Genomic DNA, 20440 nt, shown 5'->3' on the forward strand with positions numbered 1-20440 from the left:
CTGAAAAGTATAAGTTTGATGTATTGGTAGAATTTCTATAAGGAAGTATCTGTTAAGCAACTGAAAATCTTAGCCTTGATCAAAATAAAATAATCACTAAAGGCTGAAATATTATGACTCATACCTTAGGGTTTGTTTGTTTGTTTTTGGAAAAGTCAAAAAATACAAAGTATTCCACAAAATAATGCATGAGGTTCCTATTTTAAAGATGGTGGTGGAAGGTGGGTGTTTCCATCTTTCTTTCCTAAGAATAAAATCAAAACTCAGAATGCAAACTTCATTTTTGGTAAAAATAGAAAATAGCTGAAGTGCCAAACTACAAAATAGGTCTAGAGGGCTGTTCACATCATGATAAGCAAGGGCAGTGCAGAAAGAATCAGGTGGAGGGACTCACAGCAGTAGGTCTAGGGGGAAAAAACAGTAAAGATATTTTCTTGAGAGAGAGGAACACAACCTGAGTCCCAGTTGCTAAATCCTTTGTTTTTAACAGCTGGACAATGGTACACACACTGGGGGCAGCAGCAAATAAGGGTGGAGCTAAAAAAAAAATCACATAGTCAAGCTATATTTCCAGGAAGCTGGCCGTCTCTACAGCAGCAAAGCAGACGAGAGACCTTACACTGTAAACAATCCCAAAGCTGGGGAGAAGTAAATGCTATATGAACTCCCTACACACGAAAGGATAAGAAAACTCCAGTTAGCCTGGGATTCTGTGCTCGCTCCTCTGCACATAAATTTCCTATCAATACCTGATCCAGGGAAATTTTACCTCCTTCAAAGATGAACACTGAACATAAAAAGCAGCAAAATTTCCATACAAAATTTTGACAAGAGAAAAATGCAGAAAGAAATATATAAAATAAAAGTCAAAAAAGAAAAGCCACTAGAAAAAAATTAGCACATAATAGATAAAAATTGTACCAAAATATGCCATCATGAATAGCCCCTCCGAATTAAAGGATTAATTATCCCTATAAAAAAAAAGGAGACAAAACAGAAATATAAATGTTCACAGATGAAATGCTGATGAAAGAGGAGACAAAATGTGAACAAAAGAGCTCAGGAAAAAAATGAAACAAAACACATAAATGAAGACAAAACTGGAAGAAACGTAAAATGGGAAGTTTTAAAAACACAATAACGGGAATAAATAATGATGTAAGAAAATAAAATAAAAAGGAAATAATAATTTTTTTTCAATTCAACAGAAACTGACAGGGAGAATAGATAAAGGGGATTACATGTATAATTGAAGTCCCCAAAGAAGAAATCTACAAATAATTAAATAGCATAAATGTATAAGAATAAAATTCAGGAAAACATTTCTAAAATTAAAGAAGACTTGAAGTTAAATATTGATATGGCACATCAAGTCCCTGAGAATATTGACTCTAGTGAGTCAACATGAGTCATATCCCAGTTAAAAGGACTTCAAATATAAAGAAATATTCCTTTGACAGTCAAAAACTCAAAGAAATTATTATTAAACACATGAAAAGCTGCCTTTCTCATTCATAAGAAGAAAAACTCAAATTAGAATTGTATTGATATATAATTTTTCATCTATAAAATTGGCAAGAAAACAGATAATGTACCCTTGGGGATGGTGTAGAGATAACAGGCACACTGATAGTCAAAGTATAAATTGGTATGACTCCTATTATGATAAATTTGCTTATATCCATACAAATTTCAAATGCATATCACCTAGAAATGGCAATTTCTCTTTCAGAAATTTATTGTATAAACATAATCTTAAAAATGTGAAATAACATACATATATAAGTTATTTGCAATATTATTTATAACAGCAAAAATTAAAACCACACGCACACACACCCCTTCACATAATGGAATACCATACAGTCTTAAAATGAATGAAGAAGCTCTGTATGTTTTAATATGGGGTGATATTCAAAATATAGTATGAAGTGGAAAATATCAATGTGTGGAACAACTCGTATTCTGTCATCCAAGTGATAAAGATGAATATAAGAAGATATGTTTGTGTACATGAGTGTGCAGATCTATTCTTGTGAATCTCAGGAAGAATACATAAAATGATAACATGAGTTGCCTCTGGGAAGAGGAACTGGGAAAGGGCTAAAAAATTACAGTTGAGTTTGAAAATTTGGAAACCACATTAAGATTCTTACATGCATTTACATACTATTTAGGTTTGGTAGGCAATCATCTACTAAAGACAATACAATTATAATGGCCTGAATAATTTAATGTGGATCAAAGAATAATCTGTAGGCTAGAAACAGTTGGTTATTCGAGGGCTGGCCAATAAAACTTTCTGCAGTGATTAAAATGTTCTATAATTCTGCACTATCTTATATGGTAGTCACTAGCACATGTAGCTACAGTTTTTAAACACTTGAAATGTGGTTAGCGTAACTAAGGAATTATTTATTTTACCTTATTTAATGTTTTTCCACTTAAATTGAAATGGCTACCTGTGACTAGTGGCTACCATATGGGACAGCAGAGCTTTATACTAAAAAATACTGAGCTCTAAGCATTAAAATACTGAGCTTTGAAGACAGAATATTTATGACATTAACATGAATAATTTATACTTTTCTCATGCAATACAATGCTCTATATACAAAAGCCTAGTCTTCAGCTGGGTAGGTTTGTTCCTATTTCTCGGATTCCTCCAAGCCCTGGCCAGAGCATCAGGTAGGCCACATGGTGTCTCTGTAGAAATTAGGAGAAAGGAGCAACTCCACAAGCAGATGGCTGGAACAATAAATGGTGGCTTGGTGTGTACTACAAAAGGTGACCCTCTCTTTGGGCAGTCCCAACCTCTGCCAGGGCAGGCAGCTGGTAAGAGGAGCACAAGCTGGGTTCCACCTGCACTCGCACCCTTGTGAAATTGTGGCACTCTTGTCCTGTGAAGCATCTGCCCACTTGCGTATGGTGGTCCTGCCCATAACCTTTCCCCAGAACTGAAACAAGTGTTGACCATTCAACCACAGAGACCTTCAAGATCCAGATTCCCTCTACCCCCTACTGTGTTAACTCCTTAAGTCTAAAACTTGTATGCTAGCAGGATCTGAGCCTTCTGCCTTTCTTTTCTCTGGAATTATTCCCTTATTATAATTATAATTATTATGAAGGTATAGAAATGCCTGCATCAGAACACAGGTTTGAGGATTAAACAGTGTAATTCATGGATAACACTGGGCTTTTGTCTAGGCTTCAGTGGGTGCACAGTAATGCTTAGTTCATTCTCCCACATGGATGTGATCGTGTGTATGTTAAAAAGAAATGGTCCCTACAAATGTATCAGTTGCCACCTGCATGTTGGTGACATGCAACAGAGGCTTAGAGAAAGTACATGAGAAGCAGGATCTGAGCATAAGTAAGAAGCTCATGTGTGTGTACATCTATCTGAATTTGGAGGGATAGTTTGTTAATGGAATTTAACCATAGCACACACTTCAACACTCCCCACCCCCTGACTTTCCTGGTTCTGTTCATCAAACGTGTATATTTTCCGGATCTCTCTGCTTTGTTCAAATTAGTCCACTTTATGAATAAAAAAGTTGAGGTTCAAATGTTTAAAGTGATTTACCCAAAGCTGCACAACTGGAGGCAGAGTCCAGTTCCTTTCTAGACTCTAAGGCTAGTTTCCTTTAGACCAAATTCTAGCTAACTAAATATAATATGCCAGTAATAACATATTTGTCATTTGTCTGTCACAGTTCATGCTACTGACCCAATATAAAGTATGGACTATGAAGAAAGTTTGTGTATGGCTTGATTAGTCACCAAATTTGCCTCGTTAGAATTTATTGAAGGATGAGCCTTTATTCTCACAGACCTCCTGAACCGAGAGTGTAAGAGGCCATGAAACTCAAGCTCCCAATTTACACATGAGTGGTAGTGATTCATTCAAACTGTGTAATCCATTCCTTCCCTGGGTCTTCTTATGACAGTGCCAAACCAGAGAGAGAACTGGTCAAGCTACAGTTAATATGAGAAATAGGAGAAAAACCAAGTTTCTTAAAGGACTGATCCTTGAACCCTTGACTTATTTGCAAGGAAGAAAAGATATATTTTTCTACATATTGCGTTAATTACCCAGTACACTAAATAAAGCCCCAAACATGGCACACCCACTACTTGGTAATACATATATAAATTCTTATTTTGGTCTCTTTTGACTCAAAGGAGGTAACTAAGAAAGAGGTCTGATCTATTTTAGGCCCCAAATTAAGGATGACCAATTTAAAATTCATCAACACAGTATTTATAAATAAAACAAGACTCAGCTGAGGTGGTAATACTTCCTCCCTGTCTCCCACTCTCTGAAGTGTTGCAAGCTTACCTTCAGGCCTAAAATTAGGGCAGCCTTGCTGAGTCATTAATAAATTTTGCCCCTATACCTCATAAGACCATAAAATCCTTGACAACAATACTTAAAAGCTTGTCTTCCTGAGCCTACACTTCAGTCATGGAACCAGACCCAAATTCCATTATGGTTCCAGAAAACTATTCCTGGCAAATCAGATCATTGCCAGTGACCTAGAGGCATCCACTTACTTTGGCAGAGAGGGTATTTTCCTCCTTACAGAAGTAGAAATGAGGTTATCTTCCTTAGCTTCAATCAGTCACTAAATTTCCCTTATTAGTGATTTATTTTGAGAAGAATCTTTCTTCTTATGGGAACTCAGAGATTCAGACAGACTGTTGGGATTGGTAGGGACTTATTGTTCATAAAACCCAAGTTCCTCATTGGACACCTAATAAACAACAAACACAGGACTGTCAGGAGAAGTCTTATGTATAACTAGTAGATTTAAAAAAAAAACAACTTCAGAGTTCTGGTTGTCTTTTTCTTGTAATTACTCAACATCATAGTAACATGAAATCCAGTGGATAACATGAAATTACCCTATATTCAAACACTCACTCATTCAATTCATAATATTCATCAGGAATTTGTGCAAGCTTCTGTACTAGATACTAACTATAAAACAAAGAATACAATTGATGTGGTTTCTGCCTCCACAGGACTTAATTTAGTGGGTTACACAGACAATATGAAAGGCAACTATGATCATGTGATGCTTATGTATGAGGGAAGAACAGGGGTGTGACAGGAGCATATGTGTTGAGAAACTGGCAGACAGGGAGACCTAAAACATTCCTGAACATTTTTGGACATCAAGGAAGGCTTTCTGGACAAAGTAACACATAAGCTATACCCTGAATGATGAGTTAAGAGTTAGCTGAAAATGAGAATGGGTATAAAAAGGAAGAGTGTCCCAAGCAAATCCAAAGACCCAGAAGTAAGTGAAATAAAGCAAATTCAAAGAACTATAGCCATGAAGTCTAGCAAGAGCTCAGGTAGTCCAGGACAGCATAGTGAGCCACAAGGCTAGAAAAGCAAGCAAGACTCAGATTATAAACTGTATCATTATATGCTGCATTAAGGAGTTTGAACTTTTGTCTAAAAGTTTTGGAACGAAATAAAGAACTTCAGCATCTGGAAAAGATTACTGTGGTTACATTATGTATGGGAAATGAATTGGAAAAGAATAGACTTAAGGCAAGGAAGTCAGTTATGGGGAGGTTGCTTAGGAATCCAGACATGCGATGCTGTAGTCTGAACTAAAAATAGTGAATGCATTTCAGAAATATTTATGCAGTTGAATGGGCAGACCTGTGATTTACCAGGGCAAACAAGAATAGCGAAGAGCTTATCCCTCTCTATATCTCCCTTGCCCAACAGCACATAAATATGAGACATCACAGATCAAGCCAGCAGTAAAACTCCTGGAGTGAACCACCTGACTTCCAATGCTTCTAGGTTAGAGTCTTCAAGATTTATGGGATGAAGGCTAACAAAAGCCGTCCTTTCTCACTAGTGTTCATTTCGCAGACACTTATTGAGGGTCTCCTGTGTTTCAAGCATTAGCCCAGGTCCTGGGAATAGAAATGAAAAGGATACAGTGTCCATACTTAAAGATCACTGTATTGTAAAGGAGGCAGATATATGAATGGATAATTATATAACAATGCATAAGTAAAGTTTTGCTAACTCTGAATGAGTATATAGAAACACATAATCCAGCCAAGGAAATCATGAAAGCCTCCGTGGGCAACTTCATAGAAGGTTTCCAGGGCTCATTCATAAAAATGAGTAGGAATACCCAGAAGAAAGGAGGAAAAGGGAGGTATGGTATCAATAAAGGCATAAAAGTAAAAAGTTACATGGTTTCTGGATGAGGGACATAAGCAATACTGCACAACTGAGGCATGAAGTGAGAGGCAGAGTGCTGTAAGATAAAGGTCAAGAGGTTCATAGGGATGGCCTGGTGGGCCATGTTAAGAAGATTGTATTTTAACTGCTAGGCAATGGAAAGCTATTGAAAATACTGAAAACAGCAAAACATAAGTTTAATTGTCCTTTTTAGTACAGTGGTGAGTGAAGAAAAGGTCCAATAAAATCAGATTTGTGTTTTTGATACTGATACTATGATATCTGTACAGAGAATGTGATTTAAAGGAATATATCTAAAAGTAAGAATGCAGGAGGCTCTTGAAAAAGTCAGAAAGAGAAATGATGAAGGCATGATCAGTGCCTGATATCAGGCAATGTTAGAGATGGAGAGAAAAATGAATGAGAGAATCTTAGAAGAAAACACAGGCAGAATTTTGTGATAGATTGTATTGGGATTGGTAAGGGAGCAGGACAAAAAAATTGTAGTTAGTTTCTAACTTGAGGGACTGGGTAGGTCTAATCATTGAGGTAGAGAATACCAAAGATGAGTTCATTTTGTGTATTGCATTATAAATGTCTAGGTAATATATGGCTGTAGCTCTGGTATGTTGAAACATATGTGAGTCCAGATCATCAAGATGATGTAGACTTTTGAGTTATCAACATATGGGTGTCAAAGAGACCCTAGAAACAAATGGGAGCAGCTATTTATTTATTGTCTAATTGATCAAACACATATTTAGTACTTTGTAAGTGTATCAGAATATTACATAGAGGAGAAGTGTGACAAGAACAGAACACTGACAGCTAAAAAGACTAACATTCAAGAGGTGAAAAAAGGCAGAGGTATCTACAAATGAAACAGAGGAGAAACCATCAGATAGTTTCAAGAAGAACCAAGAGTGTGGGTATCACAGAAGTCAGGAAAACAGAAAGCAAAATGAATAATTCTAGTAAAATAAGGATTAAAATGACATTTGCAAGAAGACATAACTATCCTAAATATACATGCATTCAACATTGGAGCACCCAGATTCAGAAAACAAGTTCTTCTTGGCCTACAAAAAGACTCAGACAACCACCCAATAATAGTGGGAAACGTCAACACCCCACTGACAGCATTAGACACACCATTGAGGCAAAAAACTGACAAAGAAATCCTGGACTTAAACTTGATACTTGACCAATTGTAACTAATAGGCATCTACAGAACACTCCACCCAGTAACCACAGAATATTCATTTTTCTCATCTGTACATGGAACATTATCCAAGATCAACCACATGCTCAGTCATAAAGGAAGTTTCAATAAATTCAAAAACATTGAAATCAAACCAAGCACACACTCAAACCACAGTGCAATGAAAATAGAAATTCTTATCAAGGGGATTTCTAAAAACTACACAAATTCGTGGAAATTAAACAACTTGTTCTTGAATAATTTATGGACGAACATAGAAATTAAGGCAAAAAACAAAAAATTATTTGAAACTGATGAAAATAGGGACAATACTCACCAAACTCTCTGGGATGCAGCTAAAGCAGTGTTGAGAGGAAAGCCAATGGTACTAAATGGCTTTATCAAGAAGTTAGAAAGATTTAAAATTAACAATCTAACTTTGCACCTGAAGGAACTAGAAAAAAAAGAGAACCAACCAACCCCAAGGCCAGTGGAAGAAAAGACATAACAAAATTTAAAGAAGAACTGAATGAAATTGACATGCAAAAATCCATACAAAACATCTTCTCTCTTTCTTTTGTTAATCTAGCTAGCTGTCTATCGATTCTGTTTGTTTGTTTCTTGAAGGAGCAGCTCTTGGTTTCATTATCTTTTGTATGAGGTACATTGGAAAACTGAGGCCCAAAATGATTAAATTATTCATAGACACATAAATAAATTCTTAGTGGTAAAATTGATCTTTCTTCACTGACAATATGATTTCATGCCTAAAAATAACAGTAAAGAACCCACCAAAAGGGTACTAGAACTGATCAAATATTTTAGTAAGGTTTTATATACAAAATCAATGTACAAAAGTCAGTAGTATTTCTACACACCAATAATGTCCAGGCTGAGGGTCAAATCAAGAACACAATTCCACTTAGAATAGCCACAAAGAAAATAAAATATCTATAAATACAGCTAACCAAGGAGATGAAAGATTTCTACAAGGAGAACTGTAAAACACTGCTGAAAGAAATCAGAGATGACACCAATAAATGGAAAAACCCCCATGCTCATGGCTTAGATGAATCAATATCACTAAAATGGCCACACTGCCCAAAGTAATTACAGATTCAACGCTATCGCTGTCAAAGTACCCACGTCATTCTTTACAGAATTAGAAAAAACTATTCTAAAATTCATATAGAACCAAAATAGAGCCCAAATAGCCAAAGCAATCCTATGTGAAAACAACAAAGCCAGAGGCATCACAGTTACTTTGTCCTATACTATAAGGCTTTAATAACCAAAACACATGGTACTTGTACTTATAAGGCTCTAATAACCAAAACACATGGTACTTGTATAAAAACACACATAGAAAAATGAAACAAGATACAAAATCAGAAATAAAGCTGCATACTTACAATCATCCAATCTTTGACAAGGCCAGCAAAAACAAGCAATGGGGAAGGGCTACCTATTCAGTGAATGGTGCTAGGATAACTGGCTAGCCATATGCGGAAGAATAAAACTAGACCCTTACCTCTCATCATATACAAAAATTAACTAACAATGGATTAGAGATTTAAATGTGAAACCCCAAAACTATAAAAATACTAGAAGAAAACCTGGAAAATACCCTTCTTGACCTTAGCCTGGGCAAATAAATTTTGACTAAGTCCCCAAAAGCAATAGCAAAACAAACAAAAATTGAAAAGTGGAATCTTAATAGAACTAAAAAGCTTCTGCACAGCAAAAGAAGCTATCAACAGAATAAACGAACAACCTACAGAATGGGAGACAATATTGCAAACTACAGATCTGACAAAGTATAATATCCAGAATCTATAAGGAACTTAAATCAACAAGTAAAAACCAAACAATCCCATTAAAAAATGGTCATGGACATGAACAGATATTTTTCAAAAAAAAAAAAGGCATACAAATGGCAAACATATTAAAAAAATGCTCATCATCACTAATCATCAAAGAAATGCAAATCAAAACCACAATGAGATATCATCTCACACAAGTCAGAATGGCTATTATTAAAAAGTCAGAAAACAACAAATGCTGGTGAGGCTACAGAGAAAACGGAATGCTTACTTACTCTTGGTGGAAATGTAAATTAGTTCAGCCACTGTGAAAAGCAGTTGGGAGATTTCTCAAAGAACTTAAAACAGAGCTACAAGTGACCAACAAATCCCATTACTGAGTATATACCCAAAGGAAAATAGATCGTTATACCAAAAAGATACATGCACTTGTATGTTTATCATCACCCTATTCACAATAGCAAAGAAGTGAAATCAACCTAGGTGCCCACCAATGGTGGATTGATGAAGAAAATGGAGCACATATACACCAAGGAATACCATGCAATCATAACAAAGAACAAAATCATGTCCTCTGCAGCAACATGGATGGAGCTGGAGGCCATAAGCCTAAGCGAATTAACACAGGAATACAAAGCCAAATATTGCATGTTCTCACTCAGAAGTGGAAGCTAAACATTAAGCACCCATGAACATAAACATGGGAACAGCAGACACTGCAGGCTACTTCAGGGAAGAAGGAGAGAGAGGGAAATGGGTCAAAAAAACTACCTATTGGTTACTACACTCACTACCTGGGTGCAATATACTCATGTAACAAACCTGCACATGTACTCCCTGTATCTAAAATAAAAGTTGAAAAAAAATTCTACATGCCAAACTGTAAAAATTAAAATAAAATAAAATCACCTTTGATTCAAAGACTATAAAATGTACAGATGATACTAGTGAAAGTACCAGGGTAATCTTTAACAGAATGGGCCACCCAAGTTGACCTCAACGTACCCAGTGGCCAACTACCGCAGAGCTTAAATTTTGGTCCCTGGCCCCCGACAACTGGGAAAATAATTGAATCAAATACAATTATCTTGTACAATGTAGGGACTTAATTTTTCCCTTGAGGCTAGCCAAAGAAAAGGAACTCTCCAAGGCAACGTTTAAGAAATGGACTCTCATATAATGTGAAAAGAGCACTGGACCAGGATTAAAGAGAATTAATGCCCTAACCAACACTAATCTTCTTGGTAATCTTAGGTAACCCATTTAAGTCTGTGGACCTTACATTATTTATCTATAAAATCTAGATGGACTAGATAATCTTTAAAAGCCCTTCCTACCGTTCCTCTATATGAATATAGGCATGATTACCTACTATGACTTGCTATGACCATAGATACACAAATCTGTTCACTCATAGGATATTCCAAGCACTCCTGGAAGCCATGTGTTCTATGCCCTATTTTGGAAAGTTCTGTTTTTCTTCCCACTAGGAAAGCAATGTGAGAGATAGAATTTTGTGTTTTCCTTCAAGATGAGAAAACTTATTTATAAATTTGCGGCAACGCATATTAATCTCTCAGTAAACACCCACATAGCAACTGGCTTCATACAAAAAATAAAACAAAATAAAGGTCCTCAGAGAAACAGAACCTTTATTAAAAGATTTTTTTTTCTTAAATATCTACATCAAGTTGTTCTCATAGTCTTTAAAATGCCTCTCATTAAATCACAGACCTTGTTCTGGGCCTGAGAGAGTTTTTCGTGAGTGGAATTGCAATGTTCTGTCAGCCTTTTGGAAGAAGACCTCAGAGAGTTTTAAATAATTAAAGCATTTACATTTTAGAAGCCGGAAATAAAATCAAAGTCTTTTCAACATATCTTGTTTTTGCAGGCTTATCAGAAGGTAAGGTAGTAAAATAGGACTAGGAAGGTGAAGAGAAGCTAAAGCAGGATACATTGTCAAACAAGTTATCTTAGAAGGTAACTGGTCCTCAATTCCACCGGTAATTGGGAGAGAGTATAGAACACAACTCAGAGTTAACATAGCTGAAAAATAGGAAGCTAGAGTATTTATCTTCCAACCCCATCTATCATTGGCCGGGAGCTGCTCCTAGGGGCATGAATTCCACTAGCTTCATGTCCAGGTCAAGAGAAAGTCATCAAGTGAAGAACTGCAAATGCTTGCAGATGGAAATGGATCTTAATGACCCGGGAGTGCCGAGAGGATACGGGTGGGGCACAGGCAATATCCCCTACGTTTCTCAAATACACTCTACACTTCACAACTCCTATTATCTATGTGCACGCTGTTTCGTCTGCCTAAAATGTTTGTTTCTTTCCTCCTTCTTTTATTCCTCCTCCAATACTAAAAGTTAACCTTTTTTCAAAATTTAGTCTAAATTGTATATTTTTGTGAAGTGAAGGTTATTTAACGGTTTTTCTTTATGTCAAAATAGTGTAAGAGCTAACATTCACTGAGTTCTTAATAAATACTAAGTACCTTCTAAGGTAAGTACTATTAATATCTCCATTATACTGTAACACATGTAATAGCACCTGAGATATCAAAGATAGGTGATAGAGCAAGGATTCAAGCCAAGATAGTCTGTCTCTAGAACGCATGCTCGAAAACATGATATCCCAAAGACTTACAGCATGTAGCAAACTGCCCCCAAGAGTTCAGCATCTAGATGGGGACACAGGTTACTTACAAGATAAGGAATATCTGGTAATTATCAAATAAGTAAAACACATACGAACTTTTCTTTTGTATGAAAGACTAAGGATTAAAGAATCAATATGCATCTATTTGTTCTATAAGGTAAATAAAGAGTTCTGGAAAATAGCATTATTCAAATACAAAATTGTTGTTAATTTTCTAGAAATGATTACAGATCTATTTCTCAGATTAGGAAGCATACTGAGTACTAATACAAAGAAATAAATATGAATTCACATCTAGACATACTTACAGTGAAACTACAGATATCTTTATTTTAAAGATATCTTTAAAATAACCTGAAAGCAAAAGCAGGTAATGTAAAAAGAACAAGAATTAGACTAACAGCAAAACAGCTGTAGAGACCAAGGGAAATCGGTCTCTACAAAGGCAAAGGGATATTTCAAAGTGCTGAAAGAAAATAACTATCAACTCATAAATAACTGACCAGCTAAATTCTCATTTAAAAGTGAAAGTAAAAATCAAGATAATTTTAAATTAGAAAAATTGAGACAACGTTTACCACTAAGGATCTTCTGTGAAAAGATATGGAAAGAAATGTATCCAAAAAGAAGGAAATTGAACACAGAAAGAAGAAATGAAATAGTATGAAGAAAATGAGCAAGGAAATTAGCAAATGTTTTATTATTATTATTATTATTATTATTATTATTATTATTTTTGGAGACAGAGTCTCTCTCTGTCGCCCAAGCTGGAGTGCAGTGGCGCGATCTCGGCTCACTGCAAGCCTCGCCTCCCGGGTTCACGCCATTCTCCTGCCTGAGCCTCTGTGGTAGCTGAGACTACAAGCGCCCGCCACCACGCCCGGCTAATTTTTTGTATTTTTTTAGTAGAGACGGGGTTTCACCGTGTTAGCCAGGATGGTCTCCATCTCCTGACCTCGTGATCCGCCCGCCTCGGCCTCCCAAAGTGCTGGGATTACAGGCGTGAGCCACAGCGCCCGGCTGTTTTCATAAATTTAAGCATGCATTGACTACATAAAAATAAACATAATGGCTAATTTGGAGGATCAAAAAATTAATCAGTATTAAAATACTATACAACAATGACAAACAAGTGGGGGTGATAACAGTTACAAGAATCTAAGTCTAGAATATTCAGAGAGGCTTGATTTATCTCTAATAAATAGAAATGGAAAATAACTTTCAATTTTTGTATGTGTAGGTAAGGAGGGAAGGAAAAAAAGAAACATGGTGAATTTAATAAAATATAAGAGAAGGAAGAGAGCAAATATAAAACCTATAAAATATAAAGAAAAGATAATATGAATTATAAAAGTTAACAACTATGTAGTCCTTATATGTGTAAGGTACTGCTCTAAATGTTTTACATATATAAAGTCATTCATTCTCCATAACAACCCAATCAAGCACTATGATATTATTATAATTTTCCTTATTTTACAGATGAGAAAAGTAAAGGGAGGTTAGAATTAAAACATAAGAAGTATACCACCAAAGTCTGTAGTATTAACTAGTATATTATGATGCATCTAGAAGGGAATCTAAATATTAGTAATCAAAACTAATGTAAATTCACTAAATTTATAAGGTAAATAGAGGCAATTTATCTTAGGCTATCTATCTGTCTAACCAATGACATCAAAGGCTGGATATTTATAAAGACAATAGACAAATCTCAGTCAAGACTATTCATAAAAAGAAGGAATGGGCTAGTAAATAAAAGGTGACATGTAAACAAACTAATATCAAACTATTAGAACTTGTAAGAATTTCAACAAATTCCCTGGTTGGATGTCAGATAAATGTATCCAATCATCTTTATATGCCATCGCAAATCATTTGAAATGTACTTTTAAAAATATACTACTTTTGATTCCTAATCCAACTATAAAATGTCTAGAAATAAATATACCAAAATATGCATAAGACTTTGTAGAAGAAAATATTGACATTACTGAAATATTGATGATGAAGTTTCAGTAGGGTAAAAATGACAATTATGCCCAAATTAACCAATAAATTCAATTTGATAGTAATAAAATTCCAAAAGGATTATTTTGGTGAAACTCTACAAATGAACATAAAAATCATTTGCAATGACAACAATATTCAAGACAATTCTGAAGTGCAAAATTCATTTTATCAGATAACAAACTTCATGTTTTTTGCAATGAGATATTTTAATACAGATACAAAGCCATGAATAGCTTAAAAATGAGAGGATGAAAAATACATATATCATGAAATCATCAATATATAGAGAGTTGAAGTGGCTATGTTAATATCAGAAAAAGAAGCCTTTAGAATAAGGAGTACTTCCAGGTATAAAGAGGGACATTTCATGATAACAGGGTCAATTTATCAAGAATACATAATAATCTTAAATACATATTCAGCAAATAGCAGAGCTTCTAAATACAAGAAAAACTCCCTCAGAAGTAAAGGGAGAAACAGACAAATGCACAAATACAGCTGGAGATTTTAACACCCCCTCTCAGTAATTAAAAGAACAAGTAGAAAGTCAATACAGATAGAAGAAAATCTCATCCATACTATCAACTCAAACTAATCGGCATTTATAAGAAGACACATTATAGAATAGTAGAATACACATCCTTTCCTGGTGCATATGGAACATTCACTAAGATTAACCATATTCTGGGTCATAAAGCAATTCTATTCAAAAGAATAGAAATTATACAGAGTATTTTCTCTGACTACAAGAGAATTTATTAGAAATCAATTACAGAAAGATACTGGAAAATGTCCAAATAGTTGGAAATTAAAGATCACATTTGTAAATAACCCTTAGAGTTAAAAATGAAATCCTGAGGGAAATTAGTAAATATTTTAAACTGAAAAACACGATGATTTGGGGGCGGGGGGCGGGAAATGACTTAAAGTTGTTACTTTTTTCAGGATTCTAGAAATGTCTTGTTTATTATATTGCTACTGTAATCATATTTTTCATTACTATTAATTCCATTGTAATCAGTCCTCCCTAGTTAGAGGCCCTCAGCCCCATCTTCTGGCATCTAAACCAAGTGTGGTGGGACAAGCACCAGATTGGGAATGTATTCTTGACTTTGCCACTGGCCAGTTGCTATGGTCTGAATGTGCCCCCGAAATGTATATGTTGAAACTCAGTTGTCAATGTGATAGTATTAAGACGTAGGGTTTTTAGGAGCTGACTAGGCCATGAGTGCTCCAACCTCATGGCTAGGATGAATACCCTTATAGAAGAGTCCTTAGAGATCTTCCTGGCCCTTTCATTTCTTCTGCATGTGAGGACACAGCAAGAAAGCACAAGCCATTACCAGACACTGAATCTTCTAGTATCTTAGACTTCCCAGTCTTTAGAACTGTGAGAAAATTGATTTCTGATCTTTATAAATTTCCCAGTTTGAGGTATTTTATCACAGCAGCACAAACAGACTAAAACCCTGGTAATTTTACCTAACTGTGCCTTATTACTTTTCTATGTAACATGAAGAAGTTGGGTGGAATGTGCTCAACGATAGGTGGCCAACTGGTCACAGGTGTTCTTAGCACTGAAAGCCCTGAATCCCAGGAATCTCTTCAGTCCTAGAAAACAGATGTCTAGTCTATTTCAAAGAAACTCTCAGCTCTAACACTTCATTATGCAAAACCTTTCACTAATATTTTACATTTAAACATTTTTTCTTTTCATCTCATCATACTGATTTTGTTCTCTTAGTAGTCTTGAGATAAAGGTCCCTGGACTTTTGACGCATATAAATGTTGATCCAGTTTCTAAACAACTTCACGCCATTTAACTGACTAAATTCAGGTTAGCCTGGGGATCCATCTCTATCATTAATTGACTATTTAGAGGACCAAGAGAATTTCAGACTGTTCCTAATTTCTCTGGTCCTGTATTGGATGCAAAATATTTCCATGAAACAGATTATTCTATTTTGTCTCGGGTTATATATGAGTTACCTCATATATATGGCAGGGTAGCCCAAACTAAACGCTATTGGAATCAGTACAACTGATGATTGAGAGCATCAGTCAATTATATTGCTTTTATTTTCTCAAAGTCTTTGATTCTATCCTTTGAACTCTTTCATATTCTTACCTTGCTATTCCAGTCAGTTGAGGTGGAAAAAAATCAAATTATATCCTGGGAAACCATCTTTTACAGGGAATCATACAAAAAGTAATGTTTTCCAATTACATAATGTATATAATGTGCATAATTATACAATTAAATGTGATACTAACCATTCCTGTCACCCATTGCAAACATACAAGGGAAGGGAGAGGATGATTCTTGTATTACCTCGAAAGAATTGCCAAGATGACAAGATCTATGGGTTTTGCATTTCATAGCATGAGGTTGGCATGTTACGATGAATTAATTACGTAATAAACAAACCATCGCAGCTTGTTAGAAGACAATACATTTCTCTTTCAAACATGATACTCCAAAAAGATTAAACAACTATATCTACATAATATATTATAAATCACTTAATGTACATTTCCCACAATTTTTAAAGTTAGAAGGAAAAAAATGAAATAAGTATCATGGAAGAATAGCCAGTGATGATGTATCTTTCTACTTATTACAATTACATTAAGTGGACTTCACTTGTCTCTTTTCCAGATAAAATCTCTGATGTGCTAAAGTCATCAATCAAAACGAAAAAGAAACTACAGTGCTTCCTCTAAAAGCCCCCAGTGCAGCAAAGCTTTGGTATGTCGATAACGGAGTTAGAAAAACCTCTGAATATTGTATTATATGCATTGGTCCCAAAATAGTGCTAATTTTTATTCTGCAAGGGAACAACTCCTCCAGTTTTTATTTGCAGCTTCCTCTGAACCTAAGACTCAGACATAAATCCATGGAAACTGAGTTGATGACATTTAGAGTGACAGCTCATATGGTATTCATAATTACTACCCTATTTCTAGAGAAAGTCATGTGCACCGGATATCATATTGGTCCTTTATATAAATGCAGTCCTCCTGGCCTTTCCCTCCAATCTACCACATATGCTCAGGCAAGTCTACAGCCCAAAGAACATAGATCAGACTTAATAAAAGCCATTTGGCAAGAGAATGGTCTACTCTCTGCCTGCTGATTTCTAGCACTGGAACACTGTGATTCCCACCTTCAGCTGCAGGATGTCTCTTTTAAAACTATTCCTGTTTCATAATTAGGGGCCTTTGTGCAGTACCTTCAAGGATTGCATACAAAGGCTTGACACTAGCCTCTCTCTGGCCTTTGTGCTCTAGCATTAAAAAGAGTTTCTGCCACATCTCGTAGTCAAGTGTCCGCATTTTTACTGAGATCAGGAAGCTGGACCTTGATTCCTGTCTCAATAACCTGTATGGGGTCCTAGCACCCCCCAGGAACTGTGTCTTCAAGCACCTCTTTTCACCTTTGTGAACTCATCCAGTAAAGGATCCTGATCATTCCCAGAATGACCTTGCTCATCACCTATGAAGTTCTGGGCTTTTCTTCTGACCTCGTCCTTCATGAAAGAGCAGGAAACCAAGTTGGATACTATTCTGGACAGCTGTGAAATCCAGGGAACAAAGCACAAACTTGACTCAGTGGACAGTGAGAAGCCAGGCTAATTGCTTAAGAAGGAATGCAACACAACAAAAGTGACATTCAGGAAAATAAGTCTGGCAAGAGTAAGATAAATGACTAAATACAGATAAGTCTGCCTTCTGTGCAACGCTTCAGGCATACTACCCTTGCCTTATCATGGATACCAGTTCATATTGCTCCACCTTTCTTACCCTGAAAGTCAATCATAAATAAGGGATTTTTTTGACAGGGGCAGGGGGCACAATTATTCCTATTCTCTATAGATTTTTTCTTTCCCTTTATATCATTTATATCTTTTAAAAAAACCTGCTGCTTTTATGCTTAGAATAATAAAACTGTGATGATACTGTAATAAGGTACACAGAAAATGTCCAGAGTAAAAGTGAACCCAACACGGGCATTCTCAAATATAAAAGAATTCTTATAAGTGCCTCTCCAAATGTTTGAGTTCCAAAACAATTCACATGGGTTTTGTAGGATGTTTTCCATTTCTTACTTAATCCCAAGTGGGCTTTAAAGAAAGCAACATTTAAGCATTTCTTATCCCTTCACACTGGAATCAGCCAAATGTGATGTGGAAAGAGCTACTTGATATCCAAAAAACCCTTTCTACTTTTTAATGAGTTGTTTTTTTTTTTTTGGGGGGGGGTTCCTCCTTAAAAGGGCAATAAGAATTCTAATGCAAACCAACTCAGAATTCTCCAAGTATAACTAGCAACTTAAGCCACAAATACTCAACTCAGTGTGTTTTCTTTGTTTTCTAGTAATGTGTCCCTCTCCCTTGTCCATTCTAAGAGACATTTCATGTCTGTGGTATAATTCTCACCCTTAAATATAGGTGTCCGTTTTCATGGCTACAGCAGAGATCAGCTAAGCCAATGCACAACAGGCTTTCAACAGATACTGTTAACAAATTGATGTGGGTGTAGATTTTACCCAAGGTCCAGAATGAAAGCAACAGCCACCGGGGCACCCAGGGTGAATAGAGAAGACTGAAATTCATTGAAGAAAGGCCAGTTTAAAAAAAAAAAGTCTGACTTAATGTGTAACAGATAATGTTTTGAGGATCTGTAGAAATCTGACAGAGAAATGAGTTTAAGAAAGGGAGTTTAACAGCTGTGCAACATTCTCAGGTGCGTTTCTCTGCCTCTTCCATGCAAGAAGTCTTCAGAATGCTATGCTATGTGCAAAGTGCTATCTTGGACACTGGGAGGGAGGAAAGGCCATGTACCAAATCATATAGTACAGATGTTCTTTTCTTAAAAGGCTTATGGACATCATAGTAAAAACAAACAGACCTTTTTAGAAGCAAGTAATGGAATTTGAAAACGTGGATTTGAGAACCAGCCCTTATAAACTTACTAGCTGAGTAAGCAGAGTAATTCATTGAACTGCTCAGAAACTCAAGTTGCCTCATTTAGTTAAAATGGATAGTAATATCTGCTTCACAGGGTAGTCTAAGAATGTGTCATTCTAGAGATTGTCATCAATCCCTTTCATACATGTGCCTCTTTTCTCCATTTGGAAAATAGAACATCAAATGGAATATCCAATAGAATATCTGACACAATATTCTTTCCCTAGCATGTTTATTAGTAATGACTAAGTTGACTTAAAAAAACTGACTTAGAAATTATTATATGTGAAACAATTTTTGAAAGAAAGTCATTGTATTACTGAAAGAAATCTGGATACTGGGTGAAAACAATGCAGTGAAGTCCTGCAGGGAGGCAGGGATGAGACAGAGAAAGTCCAGGTGGGTTTAGTGAAAGCCAGCCTGGCTCCGGGATGAGCAATTACCCTGGAAGGGTTGTTCCAGAGTGTTCATAAACTTACAAATGTCCCTACCTACATCAGCCAGATACAGGCTAGGTACATCACCAAGCCTGGTGTATCTGCCTCACTAGACCTGGACTTTTGAATGTTTCCTTGACTAGGGGTTCTCCAAATTGCAAGACAACTTATCCTTCCCAAGACTTCTCTGGGCCAAACTAACACCTTAAACTTCTAGAAAAACAATTCAGTCATTGAGAATGTAGAGAGTCAGAATCCTTGTAGAAAATAGATGGTCCACTCAAAATGGATAATATAAAGAGAGTTCAATAAAAAACAATATATTTTTTAAAGTATGGATCCACTGTAGGGAAACCAAAGTAAAGCCAGAGGAGGGAGATAATTGTTGACCTTTAGCCTAAAGGTTTGAAGCAACCCTTAAGGGTCCCAGAGGCAAAGAAATCTGTGTGGATAAAGTCTCTTTAAAGGAAGAGCCAGTCTGTAGTAACATCACCTATTACAGAGAGAGAACCCCGCAGGGGACTAAATACCACCACTCACCCTATCCAACTTGCCTCTTCCATCATATCGCCTGTTATTGCTAAACCCAACTGAAAGCTGGAGGACAAGGGAATCCCTTGGTATAATCTATAGAGGCCAGGGCACAAAATAACATGGACAGTGCACCCAGAGGTCAAAGAGAAGATATCCAGCACAGAGGGATTTGTTATGTGCTTACTGTTATAGTTTGAACTATATCCCTGCAAAAAGATACACTGAAGTCTTATTCCCCAGTACCTCAAGATATGACCTTATTTGGAAACAGGGCCTTTACAGAAGTAATCATGTTAAAATGAAGTCATTATGGCAGGTCCTATCCAATGTGACTGTGTTTTTATAGAAAGTGGAAATTTTGACACAAAAACAGACATGCACAGAGGGAAGACCATGTGAAGACACACAGGGAGAAGATGACAATAGGACTGGAGTGAGGCATCTGCAGGCCAGGGGATGCCAGGATTGCCAGCAAACACCAAGAAGCAGAAGAAGCCAGGAAGGATTCTCCCTAGAGCTATCAGAGAGACTGTGGCCCTCTTTGCACCTTGATTTCAGACTTCCAGCCTCTAGAACTG

Source organism: Symphalangus syndactylus, chromosome 18 (assembly GCF_028878055.3).
Source record: "Symphalangus syndactylus isolate Jambi chromosome 18, NHGRI_mSymSyn1-v2.1_pri, whole genome shotgun sequence".
Classification (NCBI taxonomy): domain Eukaryota; kingdom Metazoa; phylum Chordata; class Mammalia; order Primates; family Hylobatidae; genus Symphalangus; species Symphalangus syndactylus.